The sequence below is a fragment of the Coregonus lavaretus genome, assembly GCF_964263955.1.
Source record: "Coregonus lavaretus genome assembly, chromosome: 15".
Classification (NCBI taxonomy): Eukaryota; Metazoa; Chordata; class Actinopteri; order Salmoniformes; family Salmonidae; genus Coregonus; species Coregonus lavaretus.
Genome location: NC_140002.1, coordinates 50,856,646 through 50,878,276, shown reverse-complemented (window position 1 = coordinate 50,878,276; position 21,631 = coordinate 50,856,646).

Sequence of the window (21,631 nt, the reverse complement as noted above, 5' to 3'; positions counted from 1 at the left end):
ACTTAAAGAATCATTACAGGAATGCACCTGGCGTAGGCTACCTGAGGCCGCCTAAGCAAGGTAATATCATAGAGTTTCCAAACCCAGAGGCACACCATCGCGGGACTTCCAGGAACGCTTGCGAAACCGAAGACGTGCCTTTGATTTGACTGCCTGCGCAGTTCCGTGTTAGACGACCGTTAGACTCAATAACGTGTCAGCCAACATCGCCATGACATCGCCTACAAGTGTGATTGGGGATTTCTACTGTACCCTCTTTGGTAATATGGCAGACATTTAAAAGGCTACGGCTAGCGGAGAGCAAACTCCATTTTGAGTCAGTACTGCCATCTATTGGTAAACATAATACTCACCATAAATATACCAGGTTACTACATTCCCCCCATTTTAGAGTAATAACCCAACATAATTAATTTCTCCCTGAGCTAAGCTGCAAACATTCATTATTTTCTCATAACGTAATGACATTGTTTTTTTTTTTTTACAATCAAATTCATATTTCATTGTTTTCTTTAATTGCAATGCCTACAGTTCGTCTCTTTTTTTGGACTACCCTCACTTCTGTGAGATCTAGGGCGCATTCTTGCCCTTTCTAGGAACATGATTTCACTTAGAATCTGAAATAGTCCGGCGGACATCTCTGTCTAATAGACCATCTCAAAGGTGGTGTAGCTGGTGCCACATGCACTTCACCACTTGCTGGTGGAACAAAGTCCTTTTGTGGAGACCTTACAGGAGGTGGTTGTCCCGGACTGGTGGTCTCAGGGAGTTGAGCTTCTAGGGTTGTTTGTCCCACTGTAACTCCGGGGACGTTCCAGTTTCCTGTCCAGTTTGTTCCAGCTTTGATCCATGTCCGTGGGTGGATCTGGAAGTCGAGCTTGGCTCTGATCCACGTGTCTCCTTAGTCTTTGTCCACTTCCAATGATCACAGTATATGATACTGGTCCTGAGTAATCCTCGATTGTAGCAGAAATCCATTTGGGACCGAACCCATAGTTTCTTGTGTAGACAGTCTCCCAGTGAGAAACTTCTGAGTTTGCTTCTGTTGTCATGATTCTGCTTTTGATTTAATTGCTTTTGTTGCAGTTTCACTTCCAGGTCTGAGGAGATCGAATGTTGACCTTAACCTCCTTGACATGAGCATTTCTGCAGGTGACAACCCGGTTGTAGTTTGAGGAGTGACCCTGTAACTAATGAAGAACCTTGACAGCTTTGTCTCAATGAATCCTCCTCATACTGAACTTCAAAGTCTGAACCTTCTGATCACCTTCCATTTGAAGATGGGCAGAACATGCTGAATTTCATTTTGCTTCACGAAACTTGCGAATTCAGTGCTTGTGAAACAAGTAGCATTGTCGCTAACCAACATTTGAGGGAATCCCATGACACTGAAGCTTTGTCTCAACTTCTCAATCATAGCATGTGATGTTGACGTTTTCATGGGGTAAACATCCTTCCACTTTGAATGAGAATCATCAGCACAAGGAACATTTTCCCTAGGAAAGGTCCTGCGTATTCCACATGGAGTCATGTTGATGTTCTTTCCGGCCTTTCCCATGGATGTAATGGCACGATGAGTGGTGACGTCAATCTTTAGCCACCTGGATGCAACTGGTGCAACATCTTCAGTAGCATACCCCGTCCTTGTGGTGGGATAACTACTCTTGAACCCCACAGAACACACCCATCTCGAACACTCAAGGCCAAGCGACTAGTGTAGTAAGGCAGGATCCTACACATCGATCATCAATACTTGGTCATTTTCTCCTTCCTGAGTGATGATTTCTGGAACAGGCAGTCTACTCAGGGCATCAGCGTTATCGGGGTCTTTACCTGGCTTGTAGATTATTCTGTACTCGTAGGCCCTGAGCCACGAAGCCCAACATTGTAGTCTTGGAGGGACCATTCGACAATTTTCTTGACATGAACCCGGTTTCTCTGCTCCATTGTCAATCCAGTGTGATAGAACCGCCCCGACACTATACGATGAGGCATCACACGATAAGATGTCTGTCTGCTGAGTAGTGCACCAGCACTTCTGCTGATTACAGTAACTCCTTTGACTTTGCAAAAGCTTCTTCCTGTCTTTCTGACCATTTCCAGGCCATGTCCTTCCTTAACAGTTGATGCAGTGGAGCTAAGAGGGTAGAGAGGTTAGGGTGGAAGCGATTGTAATAGTTCAGTAAGCCTAGATAGGCTTTCAGGTCTGTAATGCGTGTTGGTGCTGGAGCGTCTACGACAGCCTTCACTTTAGCTTTGACAGTGTGTAACCCCTTGGCGTCCCCCTTGTGACCCAGGTACTGCACTTCATCAGCTAACAGTGTACACTTGCTCCTCTTCAGCTGGAGACCGGCCTCTTCCATCCTCCTCAACACTTCATCCAAGATTCTCAGATGCTGCTCCTTCATTACTCCCATGACAAGAATGTCGTTGAGGTAAACCGCTACCTTGGGTATCCCATGCAGAACTCACTCAATATTTTTTTGGAAGATAGCTGTTGCGGAGGACACCCTTAAAGGTAAGCGTTTGTAGGTAAACATCCCTCTGTGGGTATTTATGGTCAGGTACTTCTGTGAAGCTTCATCCATTAGCACTTGCTGATATGCGTGACTCATGTCCAGTTTTGTGAACTGTTGCCCTCCGATTAACGCTGAAAGAAAGTCCTCCACTCTGGGTATGGGGTACTGCTCCAGTGACAAAACTATATTTCCAGTCAGCTTGTAGTCACCACAAAGTCTGATTGAACCATCTGGTTTGCGTATGGGAACAACTGGTACTGCCCAGTCAGAGAACTTGACAGTAATAATTATATCCTCTGTGAAGAGTCTATCAATTTACATATCCACTTTAGGCTTCATGGCATAAGGAATTGATCTTGGCCTATTGAATTTGGGAGTAGCATCTGCAGCAACATGAACGGTCGCTTGGACCCCTTTTTAATGTCTCTCTCTTCTTTGAACACACACCCATGCTTTGAAAGCACCTGCTGCAGTGTCAGTGACCACGTTTACATGTGCACAGTATTCCGGATAGTAGCACCTATCCCGCTTAAGGTCTTATTCTAGATAGGCTGTTTACATGTACCTTTGATATCCCACTCACGAGTATCCATGTATCCATGAAATTATTCCTCATTTAAATTAATATGGGTTAAATGGAATAGTAACTGAAATATGGACACTGACTGTAGGCCTATAACCTCTCACATGTAGCCTAATATAATATGAACTCCTGCAGAATTATGCATTTCTTGCAGTAAAATGATACGCCTACACCAAATGTAAATGTTGTCTCGGGAACAGGAGTGGAGAAATATTATTTATTTATTTTAGCATCTCTTGAGGAAATATGAATGTGCGTGTAACGTGTTATCTTTGACGCTGTTATGCAAGCAAATAGTATTCAACCATATACACTGAGTATACAAAACATTAAGAACACCTGCTCTTTCCATGACATAGACTGACCAGGTGAATCCAGGTGAAAGCTACGATCCCTTATTGATGTCACTTGTTAAATCCACTTCAATCAGTGTAGATGAAGGGGAGGAGACAGGTTAAAGAAGGATTTTTAAGCCTTGAGACAATTGAAACATGGATTGTGTACGTGTGCCATTCAGAGGGTGAATGGGCTAGACAACAGATTTTAGTGCCTTTGAACGGGGTATGGTAGTAGGTGCCAGGAACACCGGTTTGTGTCAAGAACTGCAACGCTGCTGGGTTTTTCATGCTCAACAGTTTCCTGTGTGTGTATCAAGAATGGTCCACCACCCAAAGGACCTCCAGCCAACTTGACACAACTGTGGGAAGCATTGGAGTCAACATGGGCCAGTATCCCTGTGGAACGCTTTCGACACCTTTTAGTCCATGCTCCGACGAATTGAGGCAGTTGATTGATTTGATAGGCAACAATGTTGCACTTCACTAGCGATAGTACAAGTCAAGACAGATATAAAGGGAGGCAGACAGGCAGAGTAGAGAGATGAATGCAATTGAAAGAACCTGCATTTTCATCAGGATGTTTACTGTTTTTATTGGTCGGCTTTATGTATTTTTACTTAGTTGACAATGGATGTTATAGGCCTACTGCTACTTTGGCCTAAGATATCTCTTATTTCTTTAGCCGCCAATGCCTCATGGTGAATCAATGTGTCCATTTGGCAGAGGCTGGTGCTCTCACATTAGTGGAATTTAGATTATCATTTTAATTCCGATTTGCATTATTAACCACGTGACAATGATTTTGAGAAACAAAAACGTTACTATTGAAATGTAACTGTTCCACGGAAATGCTCATAAGAAAAACATAACTGGCACACAGATCGGTAGAAATGGTAGGATAAATTGTAAGCTTCCCCAAACTTGAAACTCACAAACTTGAAATTCACGAGCCTAGGAATAGACCGTTGTGAATGGAGCGCACATAATTTTTTAGGGGGTAGATCAGCTTTAATATTGCAGATAGATTGTGGCTTCTAAAAATGTAATTGTCTGCATTATGTCCAATCCCCCATACATTTGTTTTTGTAAATATATATATTATTTTAAATATACACTACCGTTCAAAAGTTTGGGGTCACTTAGAAATGTCCTTGTTTTCGAAAGAAAAGCAATTTTTTTGTCCATTAAAATAACATCAAATTGATCAGAAATACAATGTAGACATTGCTAATGTTGTAAATGGCTATTGTAGCTGGAAACGGCTGATTTTTTTATGGAATATCTACATAGGCGTACAGAGGCCCATTATCAGCAACCATCAGTCCTGTGTTCCAATGGCACGTTGTGTTTGCTAATCCAAGTTTATCATTTTAAAAGGCTAATTGATCATTAGAAAACCCTTTTGCAATTATTATGTTAGCACAGCTGAAAACTGTTGTGCTGATTAAAGAAGCAATAAAACTGGCCTTCTTGAGACTAGTTGAGTATCTGGAGCATCAGCAATTGTGGGTTCGATTACAGAATCAAAATGGCCAGAAACAAATAACTTCCTTCTGAAACTCGTCAGTCTATTCTTGTTCTGAGAAATTAAGGCTATTCCATTTGAGAAATTGCCAAGAAACTGAAGATCTCGTACAACGCTGTGTACTACTCCCTTTACAGAACAGCGCAAACTGGCTCTAACCAGAATAGAAAGAGGAGTGGGAGGCCCTGGTGCACAACTGAGCAAGAGGACAAATACATTTGATTGTCTAGTTTGAGAAACAGATGCCTCACAGGTCCTCAACTGGCAGCTTCATTAAATAGTACCCGCAAAACACCAGTCTCAACGTCAACAGTGAAGAGGCGACTCCGGGATGCTGACCTTCTAGGCAGAGTTGCAAAGAAAAAGCTATATCTCAGACTGGGCAATAAAAAGTAAATATTAAGATGGGCAAAAGAACACAGACACTGGACAGAGGAAGATTGGAAAAAAGTGTTATGGACAGACGAATCAAAGTTTTAGGTGTTCGGATCACAAAGAATAATATTTGTGAGACGCAGACCAAATGAAAAGATGCTGGAGGAGTGCTTGATGCCATCTGTCAAGCATGGTGGAGGCAATGTGATGGTCTGGGGGTGCTTTAATGGTGGTAAAGTGGGAGATTTGTACAGGGTAAAAGGGATCTTGAAGAAGGAAGGCTATCACTCCATTTTGCAATGCCATGCCATACCCTGTGGACGGCACTTGATTGGAGCCAATTTCCTCCTACAACAGGACAATGACCCAAAGCACAGCTCCAAACTATGCAATAACTATTTAGGGAAGAAGCAGTCAGCTGGTATTCTGTCTATAATGGAGTGGCCAGCACAGTCACCGGATCGCAACCCTATTGAGCTGTTGTGGGAGCAGCTTGACCGTATGGTACGTAAGAAGTGCCCATCAAGCCAATCCAACTTGTGGGAGGTGCTTCAGGAAGCATGGGGTGAAATCTCTTCAGATTACCTCAACAAATTGACAACTATCAATCAATCAATCAATCAATTTTATTTTATATAGCCCTTCTTACATCAGCTAATATCTCGAAGTGCTGTACAGAAACCCAGCCTAAAACCCCAAACAGCTAGTAATGCAGGTGTAGAAGCACGGTGGCTAGGAAAAACTCCCTAGAAAGGCGAAAACCTAGGAAGAAACCTAGAGAGGAACCAGGCTATGAGGGGTGGCCAGTCCTCTTCTGGCTGTGCCAGGTGGAGATTATAACAGAACCATGCCAAGATGTTCAAAAATGTTCATAAGTGACAAGCATGGTCAAATAATAATCAGGAATAAATCTCAGTTGGCTTTTCATAGCCGATCATTAAGAGTTTAAAACAGCAGGTCTGGGACAGGTAGGGGTTCCATAACCGCAGGCAGAACAGTTGAAACTGGAATAGCAGCAAGGCCAGGCGGACTGGGGACAGCAAGGAGTCACCACGGCCGGTAGTCCCGACGTATGGTCCTAGGGCTCAGGTCTCTCAGTTGGCTTTTCATAGCCGATCATTAAGAGTTGAAAACAGCAGGTCTGGGACAGGTAGGGGTTTCGTAGCCGCAGGCAGAACAGTTGAAACTGGAATAGCAGCAAGGCCAGGCGGACTGGGGACAGCAAGGTGTCATCATGCCCGGTAGTCCTGACGTATGGTCCTAGGGCTCAGGTTCTCAGAGAGAAAGAGAGAACGAGAGAATTAGAGAGAGCATACTTAAATTCACACAGGACACTGGATAAGACAGGAGAAGTACTCCAGGTATAACCAACTAACCCCAGCCCCCCGACACATAAACTACTGCAGCATAAATACTGGAGGCTGAGACAGGAGCGGTCCGGAGACACTGTGGCCCCATCCGAAGAAACCCCCGGACAGGGCCAAACAGGAAGGATATAACCCCACCCACTCCGCCAAAGCACAGCCCCCGCACCACTAGAGGGATATCCCCAACCACCAACTTACAATCCTGAGACAAGGCCGAGTATAGCCCACAGAGGTCTCCACCACAGCACAAACCAAGGGGGGGGGGCGCCAACCCAGACAGGAAGATCACGTCAGTAACTCAACTAGAATGCCAAAGGTCTGCAAGGCTGTAATTGCTGCCAATGGAGGATTATTTGACGAAAGCAAAGTTTGAAGGACACAATTATTATTTAAACTAAAAATCATTATTTCTAACCTTGTCAATGACTACATTTCCAATGCATTTTGCTATATTTCCTATTCAAACTCATTTCATGTATGTTTTCATGGAAAACAATGACATTTTTAAGTGACCCCAAACTTTTGAACTTTTAAATATTTTCCTTTTTTATTATTTTCCCCTAACACTACCACCCCTGCCCTAATTTGAGTAAACTAATGGACAACAATACTTAAGCTTCTACTTCCAGCTTATACATACTATATCAATTTTACGGACACAGTATATTTTACATGAGTTATCTTGTGTTTGTTTTTAGTCTCACCCTTAAGCTACCCTCAACCCCTCACATCTACGGTGCATTCGGAACGTATTCAGACCCTTTGACTTTTTCAAAATTTTGTTAAGTTTCAGCCTTATTCTAAAATGGATAAAATTGTATTTTTTCCTCATCAATCTACACACAATACCCCATAATGACAAAGCAAAAACATGTTTTTAGACATTTATTGAAATTTATAAAGAAAATACAAAACGGAAATATCACATTTACATAAGTATTCAGACCCTTTACTCAGTACTTTGTTGAAGCACCTTTGGCAGCGATTACAGCCTCAAGTCTTCTCGGGTATGAAGCTACAAGCTTGGCACACATGTATTTGGGGAGTTTCTTCCATTCTTCTCTGCAGATCCTCTCAAGCGCTGTCAGGTTGGATGGGGAGCGTCGCTGCACAGCTATTTTCAGGTCTTTCCAGAGATGTTTGATCGGGTTCAAGTCCGGGCTCTGGCTGGGCCACTCAAGGACATTCAGAGACTTGTCCTGAAGCCACCCTTGCGTTGTCTTGGCTGTGTGCTTTGGGTCGTTGTCGTGTTAGAGGGTGAACCTTTGCCCCAGTCTGAGGTCCTGAGCGCTCTGGAGCAGGTTTTCATCAAGGATCTCTCTGTACTTTACTTTCCCTCGATCCTGACTAGTCTCCCAGTCCCTGCCGCTGAAAAACATCCCCAAAGCATGATGCTGCCACCACCTGCTTCACCGTAGGGATGGTACCAGGTTTCCTCCAAACGTGACGCTTGGCATTCAGGCCAAAGAGTTCAATCTTGGTTTCGTTAGACCAGAGGATCTTGTTTCTCATGGTCTGAGAGTCCTTTAGGTGCCTTTTGGCAAACTCCAAGCGGGCTGTCATGTGCCTTTTACTGAGGAGTCGCTTCCGTCTGGCCACTCTACCATAAAGGCCTGATTGGTGGAGTGCTGCAGAGATGGTTGTCCTTCTGGAAGGTTCTCCCAACTCCACAGAGGAACTCTGGAGCTCTGTCAGAGTGACCATTGGGTTCTTGGTCACCTCCCTGACCAAGGCTCTTCTCCCCCGATTTCTCAGTTTGGCCGGGCGGCCAGCTCTAGGAAGTCTTGGTGGTTCCAAACTTCTTCCATTTAAGAATGATGGAGGCCACTGTGTTCTTGGGGACCTTCAATGCTGCAGTATGTTTTTGGTACCCTTCCCCAGATCTGTGCCTGGACACAAACCTGTCTCGTAGCTCTACGGACAATTCCTTCGACCTCATGGCTTAGTTTTTGCTCTGACATTCACTGTCAACTGTGGGACCTTATATAGACAGGTGTGTGCCTTTCCAAATCACAACCACAGGTGGACTCCAAATTGTAGAAATATCTCAAGGATGATCAATGGAAACAGGATGCACCTGAGCTCAATTTCGAGCCTCATAGCGAAGGGTCTGAATACGTATGTAAATAAGATATGTTTTTTATTTGTAATACATTTGCAAAAACCTGTTTTCGCTTTGAAATTATGGGGTATTGTGTGTAGATTGATTGAGGATTTTTTTGTTATTTAATCCATTTTAGAATAAGGCTGTAACGTAACAAAATGTGGAAAATACTTTCCGAATGCATTGTAAGTCAATAAGTCATCGTTTTAGTCAAAATTTGGCCTTTAAGTGACAAATCCGAACTGCCCACTTCAAGCAAATCCTTGTGAACGCCATGTATTTTCCTATGATATGACATACAAATTATTTTCAGCCTAGTTTCCGTTTAAGGGCTGGGTTTTATTTGAATGTTAACACCCACAAGCATGGCATTGTTTATTAATCAGAAACAGCTGCAAAAGTATTCCTCTACATGACTGAGATGAGCCTTGTGTCCACTCAGCGCCTGAGCCGTCGTGGAGCAAATTAAAATCGGGGGTGCAAACTGTTTTTGCACCTCCACTTTTTAAAAACCAAAATATTGTCATAATTCATTGGATAATTTGTACATTTTCAAATATATATATTTTTGCTAGTTTGTATATAAAAAAAGACAATTTTATAAATGGTATAATTGCGTGATATGATAGCATTTTGCAAACCCGCTATTGGTTTTGACTAACACGTTTTGCTTCACTACACGCTCCACTTCTTTGATTGGTGTAATGTTAGTGTCTATCCAGATAATGAAAAGGCACCTGCGAAAGAAAATTCAAGGAACTTAAAGTTACATGTAATTTGCGCCGTGCATGATCATTGTAGCCTATCATTTCATGAGAACGGGCTGACTTGGCATTGCTGTACCGCAGCCAAAGCCTGCAGCAGCCTACCTACCAAAGGTTTCACCGTGTTCATTACAATGTAGAAATCTATCAATATCCATGTTACTGGAGCTTCATCTTATTCTTTCTAACTATTTATATGGCGGATTCGCGGCCGCAATTTATGGAAGATGCCAAAACTTTGGAGATAACAATAGATAGAGAAGTCAGAGATAGGCCAGTGGTTTCCATCTGTGGCGAAGTTTTCCCTAAATCAATACGTATGACAAATCCATCTCCAGAACCAGCTATAGAGCCAGCTGGCTAATCTTTTGAATACAGATAACATATTAGCTAGCTAGATGAGGTTAGCATGCTAGCTAGCTACACTTGTTGATGTTTATCAACTCCATGTGGAAATTCCCACACCCAATTTGTCAATATGTATAAGTCGCCTTCGTCATTCTTCTGAGGTGGAACCTTAAACATGCATTTCCTCTCTAGGACAGGAAATGTCATCGAAATAGTGGTGAAAACTTCCTCTGCGTAAAAAGTATATGTATGATAGTAACACCTTGTTTGTCCTTCTGATACAATGTATCACATTCCCTAAATACCTTTTAAGGCTTGAAAATTATGCAATTTATGCATTTAATTAAATTGTAATGAAGAAATAATAAATACATTCCTATTATAGCTAAGGTGCATTGGGCAGCCTACATGGGGCCAATGTTTTAGCCCGCATTGGACCCACATCGTGCCAATGTGGGCATGTTTGCTGGGAAAAGATGGGCTTATTTCAGGAAAAGTGAGTGCTGCCTTCACCAGATATGGGCTGCCCACACTGCGCAAATGCCTTTGGGGCCAACGTTGAGCCGATCAGCAAAGGAGCATTGGCCTAATATTGGCAGCCTACATGGGGCCAATATTTTTGCCCCCATTGGGCCCACATCGTGCCAATGTGGACATGTTTGCTGGGTATATTTTGCACTAAACAGACACACACTGTTGTGAATATTTCCCAGTAAGTGATATTTATATAAATGTGTCATGTAATCATGTTGCACATATTTATGCATTTTTTTTAAAGAGCACACGTCTTGAAAATTGTTTTCATTCTCTCATGTAAAAGACCTGGTGGTTATGGGTGTGCTTGCCCGGGCGTCAGGCGGGGCTTGGTCCTTCCCGCCCTTGGAAAATCCCTTTGGGCCGGGGGCAGGGTCTTTGCCCTGCTGGCGTATCTGGGTGGGTGGCGGCCATTTGTATTGCATTGTTGTTGTAATAGCATTTTTTTAAAGACATACAAAAATTACAATTGCACTGAAAGCACAAGTACTTATTTTCTAACCATGATGCATCTGACCTCTCCTTACTAAACCTGATTTTACTCAAGTGGTGAACCCTTATCAACAGTGTCTTAAATTATCCCCATAACAAAGCACTGAATCAAGTAATTGTGCACAGTGATTTTCACGTATAAATATAGTATATGAATATATAATTTAACATATAATATATATGTTAGTATGTTAAATGATTGACAAATGCCTACTTGGATTTATGTGTGATTTATAATGAGGGACAACAGTTGTGGAGGTTTCCCGATGTCTGTTGTCACCCCTGGTAATGTATAGATTATAGCCTATATACTTTTCATGATTGAGCACGTAGCTAACCCTATGACTGTGCTATATGGGTCCGACATAAACAAGTTAAAAAATTGTTACTGAAGTTGCACTTAAACGCTCGTTATTTACCGACTGCCTGAGACCCCTCGTAGAACAGCTACAGTGAGGTCGTGACTTTTTCCATTTTGTTGTTACAGCCTGAATTTACAATGGATTACATTGAGATTTTGTGTCGCTGATCAACACACAATACCCCATAATATCAAAGTGGAATTATGTTTTTAGAAATGTTTACAAATTAATTCAGGAGTAAGAATGTGCTTAACAAGTCACATAATAACTTGCATGGACTACCACACATACAATTATCTGTAAGGTCCCTCAGTGAAGCAGTGAATTACAAGCACAGATTCGACCACAAAGATCAGGGAGGTTTTCCAATGGTTCGCAAAGAAGGGCACCTATTGGTACATGGGTAAAGAAAACTGACATTGAATATCTCTTTGAGTATGGTGCAGTTATTAATTACACTTTGGATGGTGTATCAATACACCCAGTCACTACAAAGATACAGTTGCCGGAGAGGAAGGAAACCGCTCAGGGATTTCACTATGAGGACAATTGTGATTTTAAAACAGTTACAGAATTTAATGGCTGTGATAGGAGATAACTGAAGATGGATCAACAACATTGTAGTTACTCCACAATACTGTAAAGGACAGAGTGAAAAGAAGGAAGCCTGTACAGAATAAATATATTCCAAAACATGCATCCTGTTTGCAATAAGGGATTAAAGTAATACTGCAAAAAATGTGGCAAAGAAATTAACTTCATGTCCTGAATACAAAATTTTATGTTTGGGCCAAATCCAACACATCACTGAGTACCACTCTTCATATTTTCAAGCATGGTGGTGGTGGCATCATGCTTGTCATCGACAAGGACTAGGATGTTTTTTAGGATAAAAATAAACAGAATTGAGCTACGCCCAGGCAAAATCCTAGAGGAAAACTTAGTTCAGTCTGCTTTCCAACAGACTTTGGGAGACAAATTCACCTTTCAGCAGGACAATTACCTAAAACACAAGGCCAAATATACACTGGAGTTGCTTACCAAGATGATATTGAATGTTCCTGAGTTGCCTAGTTACAGTTTTGACTTAAATCGGCTTGAAAATCTATGGCAAGACTTGACAATGGCTGTCCAGCAATGATCAACAACCAACATGACAGAGCTTGAAGAATATTTGAATGTATTGTACAATCCAGGTGTGCAAAGCTCTTAGAGACTTACCTAGAAAGACACACAGCTGTAATTGCTGGCAAAGGTGATTCTAGCATGTATTGCCTCTGGGGGTGTTTTATTTTCCATAATGCAAAAAAATATATATATTTTATTTCCCACTTTGACATTAGAGTATTTTGTGTAAGATTCGTTGACCAAAAAAATATAATTCCATTTTAATCCCACTTTGTAAGACAAAGTGGAAAAAGTCAAGGGGTGTGAATACTTTCTGAAGGCATTGTAAGTGCGTCGTTAGATGCTTCTTTGCCCTTCCGTGTCACTTTATAGACAGAAGATCTCTGTTAAACATAGAATCAAGCCGTTTATCTGTCTCTTTGTGACCGCCGATCACTTCGGAACAAAGTTGACTACAAATACAAAGTTGCCAATGTCTTCGCGATGGATAAATGAAAACCGAGATGTCTGCATAAAAAATTAATACAGTAGGCTCCCAGCTAACAACAAACGTTTCCACAACTTTAGAGAACGTTCCCTTAAGAGTTTCATTAGGTCATTAACTAACGGTTTCATAGGAATGTTCCAGTGATGTGAAAGGACTGTTTCCAAGAGACCATACCCTAAATGTCAAATAGAACTTACCCAGAACATGGTTACCATTTTCTCAGAATATTCAGTATGAATGTTCTAGACATGTTTCATTGGAATATTCCAGTGTCCAGTTTTGAGGGTTAGGAGAATATTCCATCAACATCATACCAAACATACACAGAACATGGTTGCCAATGTTCTCAGAATATAAGATATACATTTTCTAGACACATTTCTGTGCTGGGCCCCTTACTCTTTATCATCTACATCCTCCCCCTTAGTCAGATCCTCCACCACTTCAACCTCGACTTCCACTACTACACCGATGACAACCAGATCTACCTCAGCACCAAATCCCTCATCAACCTAGCCTGGTACAAACCATCTAAATCTCGCGACCTTACATCAGGATGGTTCCTCGAGACTTTAACCTACACATTGAACTGAATTAGCTGACCATCTTGAGATGGCGAGTCAGTCAGGAGGTGAGAAGTCCTCAAGTTCAAAACTTTGTTCTCTCCATAGCAAAGCTAGCTTAGCTTACCTCACTGTACTCACTACTTCCCTTGTTTGTTGTGATTGAACAGCAAAGAAACACCCAAGAAACACCCACATCAAACCACACCCCCAAGACAACTCTTGTTTGGCATCATAGCCGCTATCATTTCTTAACCAAGCTTCAAAACAAGGCCAAATCAGGAAGTTCAGTTGCTCTTTAACAGTTAAAGGTTTCCACTAGCTTTCATGGCAACAAAGTCAAAATTGGCTAAAAATATTTGCATTTGGTCTTAATTTAATATAAGGTTAGCAGTATGGGGCCTCCCGAGTGGCGCAGCGGTCTAAGGCGTCACTACAGACCCGGGTTCGATCCCGCCTGTATCACAACCGGCCGTGATCGGGAGTCCCATAGGGCGGCGCACAATTGGCCCAGCGTCGTCCGTGTTTGGCCATTGGTGCGGATGGCGGTTGTTAAGAAGCGCGGTTTGGCGAGTCATGTTTCGGAGGACACATGACTCGACCTTCGCCTCCCGAGCGCGTTGGAGTTGCAGCGATGAGACAAGATCGATGGGTTAGCAGTGTGGTTAGGTTTAAAATACAATTTTAAGGAGAGAAATTGTAGAAATGGGTGGGATTAGACATAATTATGACTTCGTGGCTATGGAAACTAGTGACGACCACAGTTAAGGGCCATGTTCCTTTGCTCAGTCGGTGGATTGTGCAGTCGCACCTCCCTCGCATGCCTGCCTCACCTGGGACATATTTAGAGATTCCTATTTTTCTACAGTCAAAAAACTACAATAGCCTGACAACCAAAGCAGCCATGACTGCAGTTATTTAATAGAAGTCAACCTACAATGCCATCAGAAAGTATCCATACCCCTTGACTTATTCCACGTTTTGTTGTGTTACAGCGTAAATTCAAAATGGATTAAATAGATTTTCTTTCTCACCCATCTACACAAAATACCCCATAACGACAAAGTGAAAACAGGTTTTTGGAATGAAATACAGAAATATCTAATTTACATAAGTATTCACACCCCTGAGTCAAAACTTTGTAGAAGCACCTTTGGCAGCGATTACAGCTGTGAGTCTTTCTGGGTACGTTTCTAAGAGTTTTGCACACCTGGATTGTACAATATTTGCACATTCTTTTAAAAATTCCATAGATTTAAGCCAATTTAAATCAAAACTGTAACTAGGTCACTAAGGAACAGTCAACATCGTCTTGGTAAGCAACTCCAGTGTATATTTGGCCTTGTGTTATAGGTTATTGTCCTGCTGAAAGGTGCATTTGTCTCCCAGTGTCTGTTGGAAAGCAGACTGAAACAGGATTTCCTCTAGGATTTTGTCTGTGCTTAGTTCTATACTCCCTAGTCCTTGCCGATGACAAGCATACCCATAACATGATGCAGCCACCACCATGCTTGAAAATATAAAGAGTGGTACTCAGTGATGTGTTTTGTTGGATTTGCCCCAAACATAAAATTTTGTATTCAGGACATTTCTTTGCCACATTTTTTGCAGTTTTACTTTACTGCCTTATTGCAAACAGGATGCATGTTTTGGAATATGTTTATTCTGTACAGGCTTCCTTCTTTTCACTCTGTCATTTAGGTTAATATTGTGGAGTAACTACAATGTTGTTGATCCATCCTCCATTTTCTCGTGTCACAGCCATTAAACTCAAACTGTTTTAAAGTCACCATTGTCATGGTGAAATGGTTGAGCGGTTTCCTTCCTCTCTGGAAACGGAGTTAGGAAGGATGCCTGTATCTTTGTAGTGACTGGGTGTATTGATACACCATCCAAAATGTAATTAATAACATCACCACGCTCAAAGGGATATTCAATGTCTGTTTTTTTTGTGTTTTTTTTTACCCATCTACCAATAGGTGCCCTTTGCAAGGCATTGGAAAACCTCTCTGGTCTTTGTGTTTGAAATTCACTGCTCTACTGAGAGACCTTACAATTATTTTTATGTGTGGGGTACAGAGATGAGGTAGTCATTAAAAAATAATGTTAAACTCATATTGCACACAGTGAGTCCATGCAACTTATGACACAAAGGGGTTTAATACTATTTGACTCAAGACATTGCAGCTTTTCATTTTTAATTAATTAGGTACAAATTTAGAACAACATAATTCCACTTTGACATTATGGGGTATTGTGTGAAGGCCAGAGACACATCTCAATTTAATCAATTTTAAAGGCTGTAACACAATGAAATGTGGAAAAAGTCAAGGGGTGTGAATATTTTCTGAAGGTAGTGTATGTCTGTAAACACCACCTGTTAATGCCATTATACAGCACAAGTATAGTTGGATATGTTCCACACTAAGTGGCAGTATTACAGTATTACAGCCACAGAGCAATACCGCATGCACAGATATAGTCTGTGTCCAAAATGGCATCCTATTATTGGTGTTTACCCTACTTTTAGTGCACTACTTTTGACCAGTGCCTTTCTTTCACCAACCATACACGATCAAACATTAGTGTTGCAACACTTACTGGAAGGCGTGCCCAGAAAGAATGAGAGCAGGTCTTGGTGGACTACGGACCCTGGTCAAAAGTAGTGCACTACATAGGGAATAGGATGCCATTTTGGACAGAACCATGGGCTGTAGGGCTCTGGTCAAATGTAGTGCACTATATAGGGAAAAGGGTAACATTTCGGATGTAACCATAATAGACTGGATCATTTCATGTAAAATAAGTGATTCTATTTTCATGTGGAAATTTTTTTATGCAATATATGCAACTAAGACAACATTGCTGCTACAAAGCTGCTTTTTGAGTTGTGTCTCAAATATCTGAATTTTATCTAATGTGCCAAAATTCACCTCATTTTTCCTTTCTGTTGGACTGGACAACTAGATCAATGACAAAGACTTGGGGCTGGATTCAATCCGTAGCGCTGAAGTTCGGCTCTACAGTGTGATTTAAATTTAAAGGCAATATTTCCATGTTAGCGGTGACTGCCTTCATGGTAAACGCTGCATATGACAGCTCCAGCATTAGAGATTGAATCGAGCCCTTGATCATAGTTATAATTATTGAAAATAAAAGCTTTGTTTGATGTCTTTATAAAATGTGTGACTAAAAGTGAGTCTTTGTAAATAAATAATAATGTAAATAAAATATGAAGTTAATCTTTTTTGGGGTTAGTTTTTGCAAGCAGCTTTTGTGACTGAATCTGATAAAAATGCCATGATTGTAATCATGGAAGAAGATTCTGGAACTGTTACCTTTTGTTCACCCGTTGCTCTTTTGCTGATGTGTCTTGTCCATGCACAAACAAACATTTTAATCACACACAAACATTTTAATTCGTTTTTTAAAAAGCTTTATTGCTAAGCCAAAACATTATTTTCCCAGTGTTTTTTAAGAACTTATCCTATTGCACTAAAAGAACGGCCAACATTGGACCCAGTCTAAAGATTGACCAGAAAGGTTGTCATGAAACAGTTCTGCATATTTAAAGGATGTCGCAGTCCTTTCTCGACTCTAGACAGATGTCAACCAGTCAGTTGACAAATCAAAATATCTGAATTCCTATATCTTTATAAAACATGAATTATTACATACAACACTTTGAAGCCTTTCATTCTAGCCTTCTTATAAGTATACAGTACATACCCACTCATTCTCAGAATATAAAAATATATGTAAGACAAATTAAACAAAACTTGCAGCATTCAATAGAATTCCCATCATGAAATATGAAATTGTCATGAAAGGAATTCTTGGTTCCTTCCACAGTGGCTCTGGAAACAGTATTACAGATAACTGAGAAACATACAGGAAGTAATGAACTAGTCACACTGTAGTCACACCATGTAAATCTTACACTGTAGTAGTCTACTTTGCCTCCAAAATGTTTGGAAAATCATGATATAATCTTGAAAGCCTACTTCTGATTTTTTACTTTCGTCATGTTGCTAGCTAGACCAATGATGACTACTATGATTAGTAGATAGTGATAGATATGATAGAGGTGTGTGCGCACCGAGTAAACAAACCAGACAGAAGACCTGAGAGACTGGACCAGATAGAGATGAATGATTTGTGATCAGGGTCGTGCACAGACCTTTGATGGAGCAGGTTCTTGAATTCAAAGTGTTCTACTTCTCCTTTTGCCAAATTCAACGTTATTAATTGTTTTGCATAGGCCTTCATTTTCTGCAAAAAACCACATCACACATTGTAGGCTAAGAAATCCAAAACCTCTACTGGGGTGGGCTACCAGAAGCTGATCATTGCTAACGTAGATGAATCAGCTTGTTATACTGTATGCTGTCAAAACAAGCTAACTAGTCTTTTCTTGATTTGAATTTGTTCTGCTTCTGACAAACATTCGAACTGAATTTGCCCACTTTCCTGTACATGACGTGAGACCAAATGCTAGCAACTCCAGTAACCAACAACTGGTATTCATTTCAAACTCACCACCCGGCACCAGTTTGGTAGCTTGTGCATGCAGGAGGAGTGCAGCAGCGCACTGCCTCGCTCGCAGTCAGCAGAAGGGCAGAGGATTTTCTTCAAGACTCATGAGAAATGATCTATACTGAACACGTGTTACCACACCAGCCCAGAACCGCCACATCATTCTTCACCTGCGGGATGGTCTGAGAAGAGCCACCCGGATAGCTGATGAAACTGAGTATGCACAACCGAAGAAATTCTGCACAAACTGTCAAAAACCGCCTCAGGGAAGCTCATCTGCCTGCTCATCGTCCTCACCAGGGTCTTGACCTGACTGCAGTTCGGCGTCGTAACCGACTTCAGTGGGCAAATTCTCACCTTCGATGGCCATTGGCACACTGGAGAAGTGTGCTCTTCACAGATGAATTTCAGTTTCAACTGTACCGGGGCAGATGGCAGATGTGTGGGCGAGCGGTTTGCTGATGTCAACGTTATGAACAGAGTGCCCCATGGTGGGGTTATGGTATGGGCAGGCATACGCTACGAACAATGAACACAATTGCATTTTATCGATGGCAATTTGAATGCACAGAGATACCGTGACGAGATCCTGAGGACCATTGTCGTGCCATTCATCCGCCGCCATCACCTCATGTTCCAGCATGATAATGCACGGCCCCATGTCGCAAGGATCTGTACACAATTCCTGGAAGCTGAAAATGTCCCAGGTCTTCCATGGCCTGCATACTCACCAGACATGTCACCCGTTGAGCATGTTTGGGATGCTCTGGATCGACGTGTACGACAGCGTGTTCCAGTTCCCGCCAATATCCAGCAACTTCGCACAGCCATTGAAGAAGAGTGGAACAACATTCCACAGGCCACAATCAACAGCCTGATCAACTCTATGCAAAATAAATGTCTCGCTACATGAGGCACATGGTGGTCACACCAGACACTGACTGGTTTTCTGATCCACGCCCCTACCTTTTTTTTCTTTTGGTATCTGTGACCAACATATGCATATCTGTATTCCCAGTCATGTGAAATCCATAGATTAGGGCCTAATTAATTTATTTCAATTGACTGATTTCCTTATATGAACTCTCTCTCAGTAAAATCTTTGATATTATTGCATGTTGCGTTTATATTTTTGTTCAATGAAGTTTGATGGGAAATTCGTTTAAAGTTAGAACTAGAAAGGCCTCTTTGGACCCCCCTTCAAGCCAAGCTTCAAGTCTTTTGGGCGTCAACATTCTAACAGTCTAATAATTTCCTATATGCTATCAGAAAAATAATTATTTGGTTGTGTTTATGAAGGTCTTATTTCAAAAAACATAATAGTGTTTTCATTAGTTTATGTTACTGTAGTTAGGCTATACACTCACCGGTCAGTTTATTAGGTACACCACCCGTTCACAAGAATGGATCGCTCCTACAGACAGTGAGTCACATGGCTTGATATATAAAGCAGACAGGCATTGAGGCATTCAGTTACTGTTCGATTGAACGTTAGAATGGGCAAAATGAGTGACCTAAGCGACTTTGAGCGTGGTATGATTGTCGGTGCCAGGCACGCTGGATCCAGTATCTCAGAAACGTCCAGCCTCCTGGGTTTTTCATGCACGACTATGTCTAGGGTTTACCGAGAATGGTGCGACAAACAAAAAACATCCAGTCAGCAGCAGTCCTGTGGGCAAAAACAGCTTGTTGATGAGAGTGGTCGAAGGAGAATGGAAAGAATCATGCAAGTTAACAGGCGGGCCACAAACAGGCAAATAACGGTGCAGTACAACAGTGGTGTGCAGAACGGTATCTCGGAACGCACAACTCGTCGGTCCTTGTCACGGATGGGCTATTGCAGCAGACGACCACACCAGGTTCCACTCCTATCAGCTAAAAACAAGAAGAAGCGGCTCATTGGGTACATGATCACCAACACTGAACAATTGAGGAGTTGAAAAACATTGCCTGGTCCGACGAATCCCGGTTCCTGTTGTGTCATGCTGATGGCAGAGTCAGGATTTGGCGTAAGCAGCATGAGTCCATGGACTCATCCTGCCTGGTGTCAACAGTACAGGCTGGTCGTGGTATACCACCGTCCAATCTACAGCAACTGCGTAATGCCATCGCGTCAGCATGGATCAACATCCCTTGGAAATTTTCCGACTTGTAGTATTCATTCCCCGAAGAATTCAGGCTATTCTGAAGGCAAAGGGGGGTCCGACCCGTACTAGATGGGTGTACCTAATAAACTGTGTATGTACATTTTCAGCATTATTTGACAAACGTAATTGTATAAGAAACTGCAGAATCTGCTCTTTCTGATACTATATAGAAATCAAAACATCTTACCTGCATGTGACTCTGCAGGAGGATTTGAAAAAAGTGACTTTTTGGCGCTCCCTGCCTCTGTGTCAATTCCAAGCTGTGCCCATCTCTTCTTATACAATTTGACAATTCATAATATTGTCACCCATCAGACAATTGTCAATTTAGGCTAACTCTATTATTAAATGTGTGAAATTAGTTTCGATATAGTTTAGGTGCAGTTTCGATGAGCCATCAGCTGGGCAGGCAGACTGACTGTGAATGACTGGTGGTGAATGAGGGGCAAGGAGAAAAAATGTCCTCGTAAAACCGCTCATAACACAAATTCTGTTTGTGATATTAAGATTCTGTGTTATATAGACTTATTAAGGAAAAGTAAAGGACGGGGGGAGGGGGCGTGACTTTCAAAATGGCAGAGTAATTAAAAATGTCAACATGACGCTCTCGGCTCTCCTAGTGTCAAACGAGGGGAAAAGGCCTGGGGGGAAAAAGAACAAAGTAATTCCACCAATCCAAAGGGCACCTTTTCCATACGAGGTAAAAAGGGCAGGCACTTCAGAACCCCTAGGGGCTCTATCTATGCACGTGCCTGTTTGTGATCTTACCTACAGAGGATATTATTAGAGACAATACCTTTTCCTGACCATGTGACCTGACTCCTGAACATGTGACCTGACTCCTGAACATAGCCTATAACTAAAGCCCAAAGCATCTCCTTGTGTTGGTCACACGGTCAGGAAAACGCCTGGCCCTATAGTGATGATTTATAATAGAGAATTCTCTCTCTCTCTCTCAGAATCCAAGTGTCCATCTGGCTGAGTGGTCAGAGCAAACACAAACATGTAGAATGTGAAGATGGTACCTTTACCGCTTTCCACAGCTGTCCCTTTAAATGTCCTGTTTCATTCAGTTTGTTTGTTGTGATGGTGTTGAAGAAGGGTTTCTCAATGTCTTCCTCCCTTCATCCATCCCTTCATCTGTGGGTGGTTAGTGGGCTGCAGTACAGGACCGGATGCCTGAGTCCTCTGTAGTCTGGGACTATTTATTCATTAGTTATTCGGAACCCCGTTAGCTGCTCCTCTTCCTGGGGTCCACTACGCACGGACTACATTGTCTCCACCCCCAGACCTGGCTGTGTGACGTAGAACCCTCATTGGGGAACAACAGTCTTGTTTCATAAGGAAACACATTCCCTCAGGTCCGTTGTGCAGGCAAATCTCACAATTATTAGTTTGTGGGGTAATGTTTGTGATGGGACTTAAGTGTTTCTGTCGTCTCTCTCAGGTGCACAGGGTG